Source organism: Mauremys reevesii, linkage group 2 (assembly GCF_016161935.1).
Source record: "Mauremys reevesii isolate NIE-2019 linkage group 2, ASM1616193v1, whole genome shotgun sequence".
Lineage (NCBI taxonomy): Eukaryota > Metazoa > Chordata > Testudines > Geoemydidae > Mauremys > Mauremys reevesii.
In genome coordinates, this window is record NC_052624.1 from 174638329 (window position 1) to 174656255 (window position 17927).

Consider the following 17927-nt stretch of genomic DNA (forward strand, 5'->3'; position numbering starts at 1 on the left):
ATTTTGCCACCTCGCTGTTCACGCACTTTTCGAAATCATTTATAAATATGTTGAACAGTACAGGCCCCATCACAGATCCTTGTGAGACCCCACTATTTACCGCTCTCCATAGTGAAAACGGACCTTTTATTCGTACCCTTTTTTCCCTAGCTTTTCACCAGTTACTGAACCATGAGAGGAGCTTACCTCTTTTCCCATGACTGCTTACTTTGCTTAAGAGCCTTTGGTGAAGGACTTTGTCAAATGCTTTCTGAAAGTACAAGTACACTATATCAACTAGATCACTCTTGTCCACATGCTTGTTGCACTTCTAATAGATTAGTGAGCATGATTTCCCTTTGCAAAAACTATGTTGGCTCTTCTCCAACGTATAGTGTTTTTCTATATGCCTGATAATTCTGTTTTATACTATAGTTTCAACCAATATGCTGTGACTGAAGTTAGTCTTACCGGCCTGATCACCTCTGGAGCCCTTCTTTAAAAACAAAACAAAACAAACAGCATTACATTAGCTACCCGCCAGTCATCTGTCACAGAGCTAGTTTTTCTGCAATTTCATATTTGAGTTGCTTCAGAACTCTTGGGTGAATACCATCTGGTCCTGGTGCCTTCTTATTGTTAATGTATCAGTTTGTTCCAAAATATCTATTGGCATCTCAGTCTGGGACAGTTCTTCAGAACAGTCACCTAAAAAGAATGGCTCAGGTGTGGGGATCTCCCCCACATCCTCTGCAGTAAAAACTGATGCAAAGAACACATTTAGCTTCTCCACAACAGCTTTGTCTTTCTTGAGTGCTTCTTTAGCACCTCAGTTGTCCAATGGCCACACTTTGGCAGACTTCCTGTTTCTGATTTACTTAATTTTTTTTGTGGTTGTTTTTGTATCTTTATCTAGTTGCTCTTGAAATTCTTCTTGACCTGCCTTCCTATACTTTTTACTTGACTTGCCAGAGTTTATGCTCCTCATTAGGATGAGACTTCACATTTTTAAAGGATGATTTTTTGCCTCTAACTGCCTCTTTTACTCTGCTATTCAGCAATGGTGACATTTTTGGTCCTCTTACTGTTTTCTATTTTTTTATTTGGGGTATACATTTAATTTGAACCTAAGGTAACCCAATTTTATAGGGACACTCCCGATCTTGGAATCTTTTTCTTATGTAGGCTCCTATTACCCCCCCACACACACACACACACACCCTGTCCTGATTTTTCACATTTGCCGTTTGGTCACCATATTTGAACCTCTGTTATGGCATTTTTAAATAGTCTCCATGAAGTCTGCAGGCATTTCACCCTTGTGACTGTTCCTTTTAATTTCTGTTTAACTAGCTTCCTCATTTTTGTGTAGTTCCCCTATTTGAAGTTAAATGATACTGTGATGGATTTCTTTAGAATTTTTAGAATTTTTCCCTCTACAAGGATATTAAATGTAATTATGTTATGGTTGCTATTACTGAGCGGTTCAGCTATATTTACCTCTTGGACCAAATCCTGTGCTCTCCCTTTGTGGGTTCCAGCATAAGCTGCTGAAGAAGCAGTCATTTAAGGTGTCTAGAAATTTTATCTCTGCATCACTTCCTGGAGTGACATTTACCCAGGCAATATGAAAATAGTTGAAATCCCCCATTATCGTTGCATTTTCTGCTTTTGTAGCCTCTGTAATCTCCCTGAGCATTTCACAATCACTATCACCATCTTGGTCAGGTATACCATAGTACATTTCTAGTGCTGTACTCTTATTTTTAAAACACTGAATTTCTATCCATAGAGATTCTATGGTGCAATTTGATTGATTTAAATTTTTTACTTTATTTGACTATGCTTTCTTTCATGTACAATGCCAATCCCCGACCAGCACAATCTACTTTGTAATTCCTATATATTTTGTACTCTCATATTTCCCTTGTTCCATTGATTATCCTTATTCCACCAAGTTTCTGTGATGCCTATTACATCAAGATCTTCATTTAATGCCAGGTACTCTAGTTCACCCATCTTAATACTTTGTGGCAAAGTACCTGCTTCTCCTTGGCTGGCTCAGTCCCTTTTTGCCTTGGAGACACAGGCTTGGGCAAAGCAAGGACCTTCCCGGCCATGCAGGGTCTGGCTGATCCTTTTCTCAGTCAGTCCCTTGATGTTTTTTCTCCCCTTCTGGGGACAGAGTGCAGTCTTCCTTACCGGAAGAGTTCAGAGTCTTGCTGCACCTACTCGCTGGCAGCTTCTCTGCTTCTCTCTCTCCCCCCCTGCTTCCCTGCCAGGGAGGGTTTAAAAAGGTCTCCAGCAATGGGGGCCAGCTGATCCTAATTAGTTCCCTGGTAACCCCTGTTCCAGCTGAACCTAATTTCTCCATGGCTATCTCCCCTCAATGGATAGGGAGAGGCCTTTTAACGCCACTGGGACTAATTACTACCCCTCCCTTGGTAGCTATTTGTCCTGGGTTTGCCACAACTTAGACTTCTAGTATTTGGATATAAGTACTTGTACATTTTGTCATTATTCAGTTACTTCCATTCATGTGCTATATTTAAATGTGACTCTTACATTTGATTATTCCCTACTAGCTCCTATCTATACTTTTACCTCACCTCTTTACTGGGATATACAGTTCCCCCTTTAATAAATTCATCCCTAAGAGATGTCTCTGCCCAACCTATATGCTCCTCCGTACCTGTTGGCTTTCCCCCAACCCCTAGTTTAAAAATTCCTCTAAAACCTTTTTAATTTTACATGCCAGCAAATGTGAGTCACATTCCAGTTGGGTTTAGGTGGAGTCCATCCTTCCTGTATAGGCTCCTGCTTTCCTAAAAGGTTCTACAGTACCTAATAAACTTACAACCCACATCCATACACTATTGTCTCATCTACGCATTGACACCCTTCAGTTCAGCCTGTCTTTCTGGCCTTGTGCATGGAACAGGAAGCATTTCAGAGAATGCTACCATGGAGGTCCTGGACTTTAATGTCTTCCACAGCAGCCTAAATTTGGACCTCTCTCTGGGGCGGCTCTAGGCATTTTGCAACCCCAAGCACGGCAGGCAGGCTGCCTTCGTCGGCTTGCCTGCAGAGGGTCCGCTGGTCCCGTGGCTTTGGCTGAAGCCGCAGGACGAGCGGACCCTCCACAGGCATGCCTGCAGGAGGTCTGCTGAAGCCACGGGACCAGCGGACCCTCCGCAGGTAAGCCACCGAAGGCAGCCTGCCTGCCGCCCTCGCGGCGACCGGCAGAGCACCCCCCGCGGCTTGCCGCCCCAAGCACGTGCTTGGCGTGCTGGGGCCTGGAGCCGCCCCGCCTCTCTCCTACCCTTCCCTCTGTCATTGACACCTACATATACCATAAAGAGTGAAGTGAGGGTTCCATCCTCTCTCCAGCCATCTGTTAATGTGGGAAGTAGCAATACTTACAAGCCCACTCTCCTGCTTGTTTCTGGACTTTAGAGCCAGATGAGTCCCTATATGGCCATGTAGGGATACATCACAACTGACCCCAGTATGGAATGGTGAATGCACCCACTCATGTTGTTTTTAGAGCTGTTCTCAAACACTCTCTTCACAGTCAATGATTTAATTCAACAATGCTTGCACCTTGCACACTTATCATTTCTGTTGGTGAATGTTCATGCAAAGGTTTTTATATACATAAATGTTTAGAGAATGGCTATTTTTTGAATGGGTATCATCATTTGCACACATATGCTGTCATCTCTGTGCAGATAAGAATGTTTGTTATTCATTTTTGCTCCCTGATATTAGTTATTCATTGTTTATTTGTTTATACATTTAAAACAGACAAGGAGCAGAAGTAATACTATCTGACTTAGGTGACCAATCATATACCACAAACAACAAAAATGTCAATAGCTGAAGTGACCAGTTCACAAACACCATATAGAATGAAATTTGTCCTCACAAACCATTCGGTGAAAACCAGGATACAATCCTTCTGGCTGGAAGTAGGCAGGATTAATATGATAATATATAGCTCCTTAAAAGTTACCTCCCAGAATTGTATTTTGGGAAATATCCCATCAATTCTAGGAAAGCTTGCTTCTCTGGAGTGGTCCTTGTGGCCAAATTACGCATATTGCTTAGATGGAAGAGCAGACTGCCTCCAGGGCTAGAAGCTTGGCTCAGCGACATGGATGACCTGGCAGCTAAAGAGCAGGTAGCATTTTGGAGAAGAGGAATGGCAGACAAATTTGAAAAGATTTGGTCTATTTGTTAAGTCATCTTTAAGTCACAGGTGATGGAAACAGAAATGTCATTCTCCTTTCCTTTTCCTCCTTTCCCATTCCTTTACTTTTGGGTCCTCCCACTCATTCTCCCCTTATTTTAGGAGTAAGGGAGGAATCTATAAAATATAAAATTAAAAAAAATCTGCAGAAATCAGGATGGTTCAAGAATGGCAGAAAAAAGGGCTACAATTCCCAAGTAATATATTTGCAATGAATACTGCAATTGTCTCTAGCAATGATTCAAGTGGATATTATATATTGGTGTTGTTCTATTATTTCTCAGAACAGCAGGCTAGTTAGAACAGCAGGCTAGTTAGAACAGATATATCCATGCTTACAACTTCTGTACACTATATACAAATCCAAATTTTCAAAAATGTGTGTGCCTAAGTGTGTGCATATTTTTGTACATACTTGATTTATGTGAGCAAAGGTAGGGCTGTGTCTGTCTATACCTTTGCTGCAAACATCTTATAAAATTTGGGCTACAGGCTCCATATGTCTGCAGAGGATAGTGAAGTGCACAGGCATTTAAATAACACTTAGAAGAGGTGAGATTGAACTTCTGGTCACCACTTTCTCAGCTCAGGGAACTTTCCCCTAGGCTACACTGCGAGGACAGGGAATAAACATGTGCTTCTGAGGGAGAGAACAAGGGAAGGTATGAAGTGAGAAAAATCACCAGATCTATCTGGTGTGTAGGGTACCCCTCAATTCTCAAAGGTTTTTAGTTAAAGCTGGCATTAGATTGGGTCATTAAAGCTAGTTGGAATTATTTTAGTCATAAAATTATTTTTGTTCCAAAAATGGCCTGTTTTCAAAATAAAAAAAATGGTGAAATAGTTTCATTTACTTTAAATTTCTTAAAATGTCTGGGGAGGGGGTGGGAAGAGCGAGGTTAGGTTCCAATTTTGCTTTTCCTCACCCCTTTTCCCTTTTCTGGAGCAAAATAGAAAAAGGGGAAAAAAGACGAGAGAGAAGGGGGGAGGAAAAAACATGCAAACCAAAACCTGAAAATTTGTAGTAAAAATGCATGAATATGATATAAAAATACATTATTTTCACAAACTTGGAAACGAAAATATCTTCAAAATGTTTGAAAAGTGTCATGATTCCTTTCTTTCATTTTTTTGACCAGTGCTGACAGGCATATAACTATTATTTAAATTATATATTGTGGAAGCAACCAGAGGTTACCAATCAGGACTTGGGACTCATTTTGCTAGGCACTCTACAAACAGATAGAAAGAGACAATCCATTCTGCCTAGGGTTAAATGACAAATGACATATAAAGGGAGAAGGATACAATGAAATATATTATTTTATATGTGTTTTCTTTAAAAGTATTATTGTAAATAGATAAAATATGTGTCAACTATCTCCATCTGTCCCTCTAAATAATCATCATTAATTAGCTGATTAGTTATAGGCATAATTAAGACAAATCTGAAAGAGGATCAATTTGTAAGTGTGTTTCATGCATAAGGGGCAACATGCAAGAAGGCGCAGAGAGGTTTGTGAGAGAAGCCGACATAGGACTGAATAATGCTGGTGTCATTGATAGAGTGGATGGAGAGAGAGGCAATATGATTAGAAATGGGGTGAGCGGGTACAGAAGCAAGGAGTTGTGCAGCATCTTGGACTTTATCTTCCCAATCTGACCCCGGCCAGCTGCCAAAGATTTTGGCATCCCCACTCACCCTAACCTAATCCTCTTCCCTTGTCCCCAATCTGCCAAACACTCCTGTTGCACTCTCAATCTAACCTAACAGTAAGGCGCATTGACTGCAAAGTGTTTCCAGTTGTGACTTGCCCTCTTTTCTGGACTGGACTACTTCTGTGATGGATCCCAACCATTTTAAACCTCAATCCATCTCTAGCAATAATGCTCAAATATAAATCTAGAAATCTATACAAATCTATAACCAGTGATGGGCAAACCAAGAGGTGAATATAGCTGGACCCCTTGGTAACAGTGACAATAATATAATTAAATTTAACATCCTTGTGGTGGGGAAAACACCATAGCAGCCCAACACAGTAGCATTTAATTTCAGAAAAGGGAACTACACAAAAATGAGGAGGTTAGTGAAACAGAAATTAAAAGGTACAGCGCCAAAAGTGAAATCCCTGTAAGCTGCATGGAAATTTTTTAAAGACACCATAATAAAGGCTCAACTTAAATGTACACCCCACATTAAAAAAAAAACATAGTAAGAGAACCAAAAAAAGAGCCACCATGGCTAAAAAAAACAAAGTAAAAGATGCCGTGAGTGGCAAAAAGGCATCATTTAAAAAGTGGAAATTAATTCCTAGTGAGGAAAATATAAAGGTGCATAAACTTGACAAATGAAGTGTAAAAATATAATTAGGAAGGCCAAAAAATAATTTGAAGAACACCTAGCCAAAGATTCAAAAAGTAATAGCAAAAATATTTTAAGTACATCAGAAGCAGGAAGCCTGGTAAACAACCAGTGGGGCCACTGGACGATCGAGATGCTAAAGGAGCACTCAAGGATGATAAGGCCATTGCGGAGAAACAATGAATTATTTTCATCAGTCTTCCCGGCTGAGGATGTGAGGGAGATTCCCAAACCTGAGCCATTCTTTTTAGGTGACAAATTTGAGGAACTGTCCCAGATTAAGGTTTCATTAGAGGAGGTTTTGGAACAAATTGATAAGTTAAACAGTAATAAGTCACCAGTATTCACCCAAGAGTTCTGAAGGAATTCAAATGTGAAATTGCAGAACTACTAACTGTAGTCTGTAACCTATCACTTAAATCAGCTTCTGTACCAGATGACTGGAGGATAGCTAATGTGATGCCAGTTTTTAAAAAGGGCTCCAGAGGTGACCCGGGCAATTACAGACCAGTAAGCCTGACTTCAGTACCGGGCAAACTGGTTGAAACTATACTAAAAAACAAAACTGTCAGAAACATAGATGAACATATTTTCTTGGGGAAAAGTCAACATGGTTTTTGTAAAGGGAAATCATGCCTCACCAATCTGTTAGAATTATTTGAGGGGGTCAACGAGCATATTGACAAGAGAGATCCAGTGGATACAGTGTACTTAGTTTTTCAGAAAGCCTTTGACAAAGTCCTTCACCAAAGGCTCTTAAGCAAAGTAAGCTGTCATGGGATAAGAGGGAAGGTTGTCTCATGGATTGGTAACTGGTTAAAAAATAGGAAACAAAGGGTAGGAGTAAATGGTGAGTTTTCAGAATGGAGAGAGGTAAATAGTGGTGTCCCCCAGGAGTCTGTACTGGGCCCAGTCCTATTCAACATATTCATAAATAATCTGGAAAAAGGGGTAAACAGCGAGGTGGCAAAATTTGCAGATGATACAAAACTACTCAAGATAGTAGTAGTGCCTGGCAGACTGCAAAGAGCTACAAAAGGATCCCTCAAAACTGGGTGACTGGGCAACAAAATGGCAGATGAAATTCAATGTTGATAAATGTAAAGTAATGCACATTGAAAACATAATCCCAACTACACACATAAAATGATGGGGTCTAAATTAGCTGTTACCACTCTCTGAAAACATCCACTCAATGCGCTGCAGCAGTCAAAAAAGCAAACAGAAGGTTGGGAATCATCAAGAAAGAGATAGATAGTAAGACACAAAATATCATATTGCCTCTATATAAATCCATGGCACGCCCACATCTTGAATACTGCATGCAGATGTGGTCGCCCCATCTCAAAAAAGGTATATTGGAATTGGAAAAGGTTCAGAAAAGGGCAACAAAATTGATTAGGGGTATGGAATGGCTTCTGTACAAGGAAAGATTAATAAGACTAGAACTCTTCAGCTTGGAAAAGAGACGACTAAGGAGGGATATGATAGAGGTCTATAAAATCATGACTGGTGTGGAGTAAATAAATAAAGAAGTGTTATTTACCCTTTCTCATAACACAAGAACTGGGGGTTACCAAATGAAATTAATAGGCAGCAGGTTTAAAACAAACAAAAGGAAGTATTTTTTTTCACACAACGTGCAGTCAACCTGTGGAACTCTTTGCCAGAGGATGTTGTGAAGGCCAAGACTATAACAAGGTTCAAAAAAGAATTAGAAACATTCATGGAGGATAGGTCCATCAATGGCTATTAGCCAGGTAGGCAGGGATGGTGTCCCTAGCCTCTGTTGCCAGAAGCTGGGAATGAGCAATAGGGAATGGATCACTTGATGATTACCTGTTCATTCCCTCTGGGGAACCTGGTAATGGCTACTGTCGGGAGACAGGATACTGGGCTAGATGGATCTTTGGTCTGACTCAGTATGGCCGTTCTTATGTTCTTAACCAAATGTTTAGAGATTCAGTGCAGTTTGTATAAGCATCCTAAAGGGCATTGAAATCAGTTGGGTCTTCAAAACTAGACTGAAGAGTTTAAGAGTACAGGCTGTTCTGGGGTTTTCAAAACGTGCCAGTAGCCTTGTCCTTCCCTTGTTTAGAAACTGGATAGCAAAAATTCTTCTGAAAAAAACACATTTGCAGCACATACAGAAATATTGCAAAACCAGCCCGCTTCATAATATTACAGCAATCCTGCTTCCAGTTCCAGGAGGAACCTCACAAAAATGGAAAGTAATCAGTACCAAAAAATTAGTTAAACTGAACTCTTTCAAGCTTCAGAAACGGTTCATAGTCTGGGGGGCAGGTTTTCAACAAATGTCTAGGTTGTTTCTGTTTTTTGGGCAAAGATCCAGATACATTTTTATTTGCTCTCAACTGGTTTGCCCATCCCTAATCACAAAGTTTCTGCCCAATATATCCAGAAACAGTCGTATTATTGAATTTAATATGCTTGGTTTGGAAAAACTGTTGTAGTATATTGTAATCAATTGTCTATTATAATGATGTACATTATTAGTGGAGTGCACTGTATATCTTTATCTTTTCCCTTGTAAAATAGCAAAGTTCACTGCCTCATAAACATGTAAATTATATTTTCCTTTACACATAGGACAGATTTCAACTTCTGAACCAGCAGTCAACAAAGATTCCCCCAGCTGCTGAAAAAAGTGAGTATTTATGAAGAGAGGCATAATAAGATCACAGGGAAGCCTGTCATAAAAATGCACGTTGCATAATACATGATGGATCAGCTCTATTATTTAACTTTCCCATAGATATAACAATACAGAGATATGCTAACCATCATAGTCAGCATTAATTTACAGTGGGAAAAATAATTAGAATCTCACTTTTTCTGAAGAATGGAGTGAAAATGTAAACAATGCTTCCCTCCAGGCAAGTGCTTTATCAAGTTGACAGGTGCATTTGAATTTCCATGGGTGGGGGACATAATAGGTTATTTATGTGTCATTTTAATACAAAGGCCCAACCATCAAGATGGACAGGAGTCTTTATCAGTACTGCTGTTTGCAACTAATCCACCAATTTAATACCCCATGAAAATACCTGCAACCAAAACCTGTACGTTTTTCTTTTACACTCCATTACAGGGAAATCAATATGGGCGCTATTCATCTCAGATCTGCATGAGCCCACAACACTATGTCTCTGCCACCTAGGTGCACCAGTCGTTAGGATGCAGGTCTTAAGTATTGATACCACAGGTGAATTCAAAACAGGGCCACAAATTTCTACAACTGTTATCTATAATTCAGCCAAAAATAAATGTGAAAATTAATTAAAAATATAGAGAAAACTCACTATTTTCTTTTTGAGTGTAGGAACACAAAGGAGGCTAAGGAAGCTAAAGTGTTCTGGCATGTCCTTGTATGGGATAGCTCTATCTAGCTAGGCTTTTATACCAGGCTCATTACAGCAGGATCTAAGCCAGTGGTGGGCAAACTATGGCCTGTGGGCCACATCCGGCCTGCAGGCCCCTCCTGTCTGGCCCGAGCTCCTGCCCGGGGAGGCTAGCCCCCGGTCCCTCCCCTGCTGTTCCCCCTCCCACGCAGTCTCAGCTTGCCCCGCTGCCAACGCAATGCTCTGGGCGGCAGGGCTGCGAGGTCCTAGGGCAGCGCAGCTGCAGAGCCACAGCCTGACCCGGTGCTCTGTGCTGCGCGGTGGCGTGGCTGCTTGTCCTGCTGCTCTGGGGGGTGCAGCTGTAGCGCCGCAAGCCACTGGTGCTCCAGGCAGCATGGTAAGGGGGAAGGGAGCGGGGTGGAGGGGTTGGATAGAGGGCAGGGGAGTTTGGGGTGGGGGTCAGGGGTGGGGGTCTGGATAGGGGTCAGGGCGGTCAGAGGGCAGGGAACAGGGGGGGTTAAGGGGGACAGGGGTCCCAGGTGGGGTGGTCAGGAAGGAAAGAGGGGGTTAGATGGGGCAGCTGGGGCAGTCAGGGCAGGGGTCTGGGGGCAGTCAGGGGACAGAAAGCGGTGGGGGTTGGATGGGACAGGGAGCGGGGGGGGTTGGGCAGGAGCCCCGGGGGGGTCATCAGGGGGCTAGAAGGGGGGTCGGATAGGGGAAGGGGGCAGGGCCACGCCTGGCTGTTTGGGGGGCACAGCCTCCCCTAACCACCCCTCCATACAATTTTGGAAACCGGATGCAGCCCTCAGGCCAAAAAGTTTACCCGCCCCTGATCTAAGCCCTTTGGCACCTGGTTGAATGCAGTGAAAGCCACAGCATGGACTAGAGCTGTGTGAAACTTACACAATGGTATTATTTGTTTATTATTGTATTTATTATTTGTATTGTGCTAGCTCTCAGGAGACCCAGACCAGACCCCCACTGTGCTAGGAGATGCACACAACCACCTAGAACCCAAACCTCTGAGTTTTCACAACTCACTATTACCTGTAAAGGCAACTTTTATAACCACTGGGATGAAACAGGATCAAAATTAACAATAGCAACAACAGCAGCCCCAGCTCATCTGAACTAACTTCTTCTCCACCACCCCGCCAATGACAATTATTATCTTTGATACCAACTACTTTAATTTGTACTGGAAACTTTGGGATACTTTAGATTTGACCTTTAGCTAAAGGCTACACTGGGTTACCAATTTGCTGCTCTCCTAGGTAGTTTCTCTAAAACAGATTTGTATATACATACATGAGGATCATTGTTCTCACATATAATATATAAATCTTGTTTAGATATTATCTTGGGCAGATGGAGCTAGGTTTTATTTCTGCATGGAAAATCCATTATTAGTTTTAAGTCTTAAATCTAACAGTTCCTGTTGTATTTACAGTATATCTTTGTTAAGTTGCACAGCTGTGCGGGAGACCCTCTGTATATAACTGAATGGTGGATTAGCAAGGAGGTCATGAATCACAAAAACATAATTGTCTTAAGAGAATTATTTATAAAACTTCACAATGAATTAGTAAATGTGCTAAAACACAATAGTATCCCCTGAACAGCCCCCACACTTACACTAGTTCTGCTGCAAGGCTGCTCTCCTTGGTTGCACAGGAGGTAGATGGATATAACCACTATGTGACTAATAATACACCCAGTAACCTCACTCTTACTCCTCCATTCCCCACCACAAACTCTCTCTCTTTCTGCTAGCCTCGTGCCCATGGAGTTGTGCGGGCAGCATACAGACCTCCATGTACCACATCCCAGGAGCTCCCCAATTCCTCGCCCAAGCAAGTTCCACAGCAATCAAAGCCTCCCATGCTTCATACAATGTGGGAGATGGTATTTATTCTTAATGCTCTCAAGTTAGATGATATTTAGTCTGAGTCAAAGAAAGCGGAAATTAAAAATGAGTGAAATGTGGCTCATTTAAAAAAGTCTTCTGGTAGGTACAGCTTTCCATTAATATCTGTTTAAACTAATTTCCAGATTTATGAGCTGGCAGGGTCGACAAGCACTGGAGAAGGAGCACTACAGAACATTCAGTGCATGGTAACAGGGTCTACACGGCAAGCTGGTACATGGCAAGCTACTGCATGTAGACTCATAATACCATGCATTAATTCGCCGTGTAGACAAGCCCTAAGGCTTGTTACAAAAGCAGGCGATTTCAAACGACTTAAATTTTATTAAAAACAAACCTAAAACATTTTCCAAGCTCAGCGTTTCAGTCTGCAAAGCTCAGAGCATCCCTAGGGGGAATTAGCAAATATTGTTAATAACCAGATCCAGTTAAAAATAAAATGCACGTTGTGGTTCTAAATTGGCTACTTTTAACATCTTTTATAAGCTTCAGCGGTAGCTAATTTCCTCCTATCCTTTCCTTATTTCTATATATTAGAGAGGATCTTAACTTCCTCCATTGCCGTAAATACATACAAAGGTAGATACAGATGGTCATGAGTTAAAAACAACAAACAAGGCTTTTTAGATTACTTTAAACTGCTTGCTTGTGTGGGTAGCTCCAGGCCTTATTTACCATATACCAGCCAAACCCAGCACTGAATACAAAATTATTAATTTCCTCCTGGGTATTTCTATGGTCTTCACAAATATTAATGAATTTCTCTTCATAACACCCTGGTGCAGCGGGGTTATATGATTACTCTGTTTTTACAGCTGGGAAACCAAGGTACACAAAGACTAGCCAAAACTGTCAAGTGTCCACTAATGTAGGAAGCCCAATTTAAGACACCCAGGCCCTGATTTTTCAGAATACTTAACATTTTAATAGCACATTATATTTTCAAATCACACTTCCAATTATCTTCAGCCGCAGTTGTGCACACAGCACTTCCACAAATCTGACCCCAGGTGTCTCATGTTGGGTACCCAGAAAAAGTGTCACATACAATTCGTGTCAAGTATCAGAGGGGTAGCCATGTTAGTCTGGATCTGTAAAAAGCAACAAAGAGTCCTGTGGCACCTTATAGACTAACAGATGTATTGGAGAATAAGCTTTTGTGGGTATTCACCCACGAAAGCTTATACAATTTGTGATCACCTGTGAAAAATCTGGTTTGAGTAACTTGACCAGCATCACACAGTAACTCTGTGGCAGAGGCTGGGATAGAATCTAATTCTCCAGGTCATCATTCAGCTGCCTTAACCATGAGTCTGTCCTTTCTCTTCCTGCAGGGCCCTCCCTTTTTCGTCACTCATCTTCCAACTCCTGCAACATATGAGGCTGGGGTCCTACAAAAAGAGTCTCTTTCACTACACAACCTTGATTCATTCCTATTGCAATACAGATGCACAGCCCCTCTACATGTAACACAGCGTAAGCACATATGTCAAGCAATGCTATAGCCATTTTTACTATAAGATTCCAGAAAAACTCACTTACATGGTTAAATCATGGATATTAGGGGGAAAAATGCTTAGGAGAAGCAGCTATGACTAACATACAAGTTATATTTGTGGTTTCCAGTCAGTTATAGGCCATCAGCATTTTGCAACTTTGTTCTTTTCCCCTTTTGTGCAACTTAGTTCCAGACAAGTAGGCATAACATCTAATTGCCATATTTGGCCAATCACCATAGTTAACTTTAAATCCTCCCCTCTTCCCCCGCCCATTCCTGCTCTGTCTTTGAAACTGGCATGCCCTTGTTGTTTTTAAAAAGCCATATTATATGCAAGAATATATAGTTGTCCATGTCCAATTTTCTTTTCATCTGCCTTCTACAGACCTTTATTTCCGGTTGGAAATTAAATTTCAGAGCAGAAGCTGGCTACCCAAATTGCTATCTGGAACATAGTTTTTTAAAAACATAACTATTATGGTTTTAATATTTGTTCTAGGGTAATGTTATACCACTTACACTGGGATTTGCATCATGCCACATAAATCTTTAATTTCTATTAAAAGTGTATATAGTACAATAGCTTAGATAATGCATCAAAGCAATTTCAGATCTCATTAACAACTAGTATGCTTTTTGCCCTACATATGAGTCTGATTTACTGCTGCAGTGCTCTGTTTTTTGCTGGTATAACTCCTTTGATGAAGTTACTCCAATTTTACATCAGTGTAACATAGCGGCCCAGTGTAATGAATCAGGCCCATATATTTTCTCTTTTCTGTTATCATTCTAAATGCATTACATTTCTTAAAGATTTTCCCCCCAATTTAATAACATTAATGTCAGTCAATCTAACATTAAGTGCAGAAAATCATACTAGACTGTTTGAATGTTTAAGAAAAGGGGCAAAAAAACCCTGTAACACCTTCTTAAGTCAGCAGAGTTTATATTTTTGCAAGGATCAAAAGGACCAAAGAGAAAAACCAGTTTCTGTTTATTGATTGAATAAAAATTGATTCAGCTGACAGCCAAGTTTTTTGATACATATAGAAGTATGAGTTTTAGTTCCCAGTAAGAACATTTTTTGTCATTTTCCAGCGCTTGCACTACTGTTTCCATTTCTTGTTTTATGTCTGATGGGGATGGGTGAACCAATTCAGAAAAGATCAGAACCGCCCCCAGAACAGCTGCAGTTTCAACTAAACTTTGATGGTTTAGATACAAAGATGTTTTAGTACATTTAGGGAAATATTACCAAAGAATTTCAGACTTCAAAAGTTTGAAGACTAAAAGAATGGGAATACTTATGTTTTTCTCAAGTTAAAATATTCTGAGGGAAAAATACCTCATGATCCCTGCCAGTTGTGAATCACCTGCTCTTTCATTCGTATTAAGGAACCATTTTCATTACTATGATCAGTAACCTTTTTAAACTCTTCCTATAGCTCAGTCAATTTAAGAGAAAAATTGTATTAATAGAATATTAAAGTTACATCGATAAACATTAAAAAGTCAAGAAAAGGCAATTGCACGAACAACCTACCTTCCCCTCTTCTGCATATGCATTATGATGGTAACATAGGAGTCTGTTCAGTTAAGTATCCTTACTCTGGCAGTGGCCAGTAGCAGATGCATCAGAGGAAGGTGAAATAATCCCACAGTAGGAAGGTATGGGATAATCCCCCACTACCACATACATTCGGTCTCATCCTGCTGTCTAAGGCCTTGTCTACAGTATGGGGGGAGATCAATCTAAGTTACGTAACTTCAGCTATGTGAATAACTTAGCTGAAGTCGACGTACTTAGATCTACTTACCACAGAGTCCACACTACACTATGTCAATGAGAGATGCTCTCCCGTCAAATCCCCTTGTGCTTCTCATTCAGGTGGAGTACAGGAGTCGATGAGAGAGTAATCTGCGTTCAATTTAGCGGGTCTTCACTAGACCCACTAAATCGACTGTTGATGCACCAATCGCCGCGTGTCAATCCCCCGGTAAGTGTAGACAAGCCCTAATAATCGCAGATTATCTTAACCCTGGAGCATGAGGTTTACTATCCTTCCCAACATTTCTGTGCTCATTAATTATGACAGCTCTGGATTTTCTCTAATATAAATCTCCAGTCCTTTTTTGAATCTTGCTATGTTCTTAGTCTCAACAACTTCCTGTGACAATGAGCATATGCATAAAACAATGGCACCTTGTTAGAGAATTCTTTTGGGTGACTCTCTATTTGAGTATGAATTTCTACTCATGCCATTCAGGAAACACAAGCACAAGTAAAGGATTGGTGAGAATGATAAGTCCATTTGAAATACTGGACTAATCAGAGGGCAAGTGAATTCATAGATTCCAAGGCCAGAAGAGACCACTGTGATCATGTAATCTGACCGCCTGCATAACACAGGCAATAGAACTTCCCCTAAATAATTCCTGTTTGAACTAGAGTTTATCTTTAAAAAAAAATCCAATCTTGATTTAAAAATTGCCATAGATGGAGGATCCACCGTGATCAAGGTAAATTGTTTCCATGGTTAATTACCCTCACGGTTAAACATTTTCAGTCTGAATTTGTCTAGCTTCAACTCCCAGCCATCTCGTTCCCATGGACTAACCATTTGTGCTCACAGCCAACACAGCCACAAATCTGGCAAATGTAATACAAACACTATGCTGAACTTTTCAATCAACGTCAGAAATAGAGAATAGCTCAGGTAGCAGCTCTGGGGGCAGAGTTAGGGCAGGGGGAGAGGGTGAGGAGGAGGAAATGGCCTCAGAATGAATCACCCTGCCTTTTGTTGAACTGATCCATCAAGAGCCTTCTCTCAAACATGTCATTTGTAGTCCGAGTCTGAACAAAAGGAAACAGACTCTAGGGACCTTGTCTTTAGGAAAAAAGATCCATTTCATTTCACAGAACAACACTGATCTGTGATTTTAAAAGTGGCAGAGTTCCTGTATTGATACTTGCTGTGCTGTACATTCCACAGATGGAATTACCCTTTACCTGGGGTTCTATGTCCTAGAAGATATATAAAATTGTCTATAGTAAAATATAGTTTCTTAAATATTTTTAGATTATTACCACTCTTTCCAGCTCTTAACCATTTGCCTTTTAAATTTCTCTATTTTGAAATTATGTATTTTATTTTAATCAACTATGCATGTGTATAGACTGACAAATGTATCCATCCATCTATATCTGCATGTTGTAAAAAAATTTTTTTTCATTTAATACATATCCCTTCATTGCCCCCCAAAAGTCTGCACCTTCTGCTGCCCACAGCTGTGACATAAAGTGTCCTTAACGTAAGAAGAGTGTTAGCTAAACTACCTCAATAGGCAGTTTCCTAGGGAGAAACCACCTGATCTAATACTAGCATAGCACATTTTCTTCTATTTTTTAATTTCACTTGGCAGAGCTAAGCTAGGAGTCCTGTCAGTGACTGCTGGGTGATTGTCATGAATTTTGGCAAGGATAAAGAAACACAGGAAAGAACTGAGTGCCATTTCAAGCCAGCACACTTTAATCGGTCTCTGGCACTAGTGGAGTGAAGAATTACGAGGATCTGGCACCCCAAGGTGTAATGTGAGTGAAATAATCCAATGTAACTGCTACATTTACAGCTGGGGTATCAATTGGAGCTCAAAACTATAACTGCACAGCAATAGAAAGGAAACTACATACACTCAAGTGCTGACCTTCATTGTTTAAAGCATTCAAGACTCTTTCATCATGAATAACTTAAAATTGCATAAGCTCAAATTTTGCATAGGTTATACTGGAAAAAGGAGACATCCAATAATTCTCTTCCTGTGGAATTCCTCCAACATAAGTTGCTCAACTATATAACAGGGTACTTGATCATTGGCATGTGTTCAGTGGGAGAGCTGAGAAGCCTCAAAGAATAAGGAAAGAGCTATTGAGCTGGTATCAACAACCTATGCTGATTCAGAAAACAAACCGAACAAAAACCAAATACAGGACAGTTTCCAAAAAAGTTATGTTTGCAATTTAAAATACCCATAGGGCAGATCGAATTTCTATGACCAGCACTTAATGCGCTGTGTATGATAAGATGACACATGCAGTTTTGGACCTTGGCAACTGTGCATAGAAAATACTTTCGGCAGCATTCACAATGCATTCATATATTATATATGTCTGGATGTGAGTTCATGAGTAATCAGAGTTATAAAAGTGTCTCCTCATGTAATCCTGGGGCAAAAAGACTGCATTGCAAAGTGAAGCAGTAAGGATGGATGACTGATCCATCTCTGTGAATTTTACATTTTGCTCATTTCAACACCACGCATCTTGAGCCTGATTCTCCTCTCACGTGTGCTGGTGCAAAATAAGGCAGTTCCTTTTAAAGTCAATGGACTTACAAGGGTGTCACTGAGAAGTGGTACAACCCTCTTTTTTTTTGTAAGGGCTCCAGAATACAGCATGTCTGTCACACAATGCTATTCCAGCACCAAATAATCTAATATGGGACACTCAATCTGATATAGCAGACAACACTGAGCAGTTGCATTTT

At 40.6% G+C, this 17927-nt stretch overlaps 1 protein-coding gene and 1 long non-coding RNA gene across 2 annotated transcripts in view; one reads left to right on the forward strand and one right to left on the reverse strand.

Annotated features, from left to right (window-relative positions):
* The window catches only part of LOC120397306, a 427598-nt gene that overhangs the window by 24991 nt on the left and 384680 nt on the right, over positions 1-17927 (reverse strand). The window lies entirely within an intron of this gene.
* LOC120396459 lies at positions 7076-9844 on the forward strand. Its single transcript, XR_005593158.1, has 3 exons — positions 7076-7106; positions 9207-9264; positions 9709-9844. It is a non-coding gene; the product is annotated as an uncharacterized LOC120396459 (long non-coding RNA).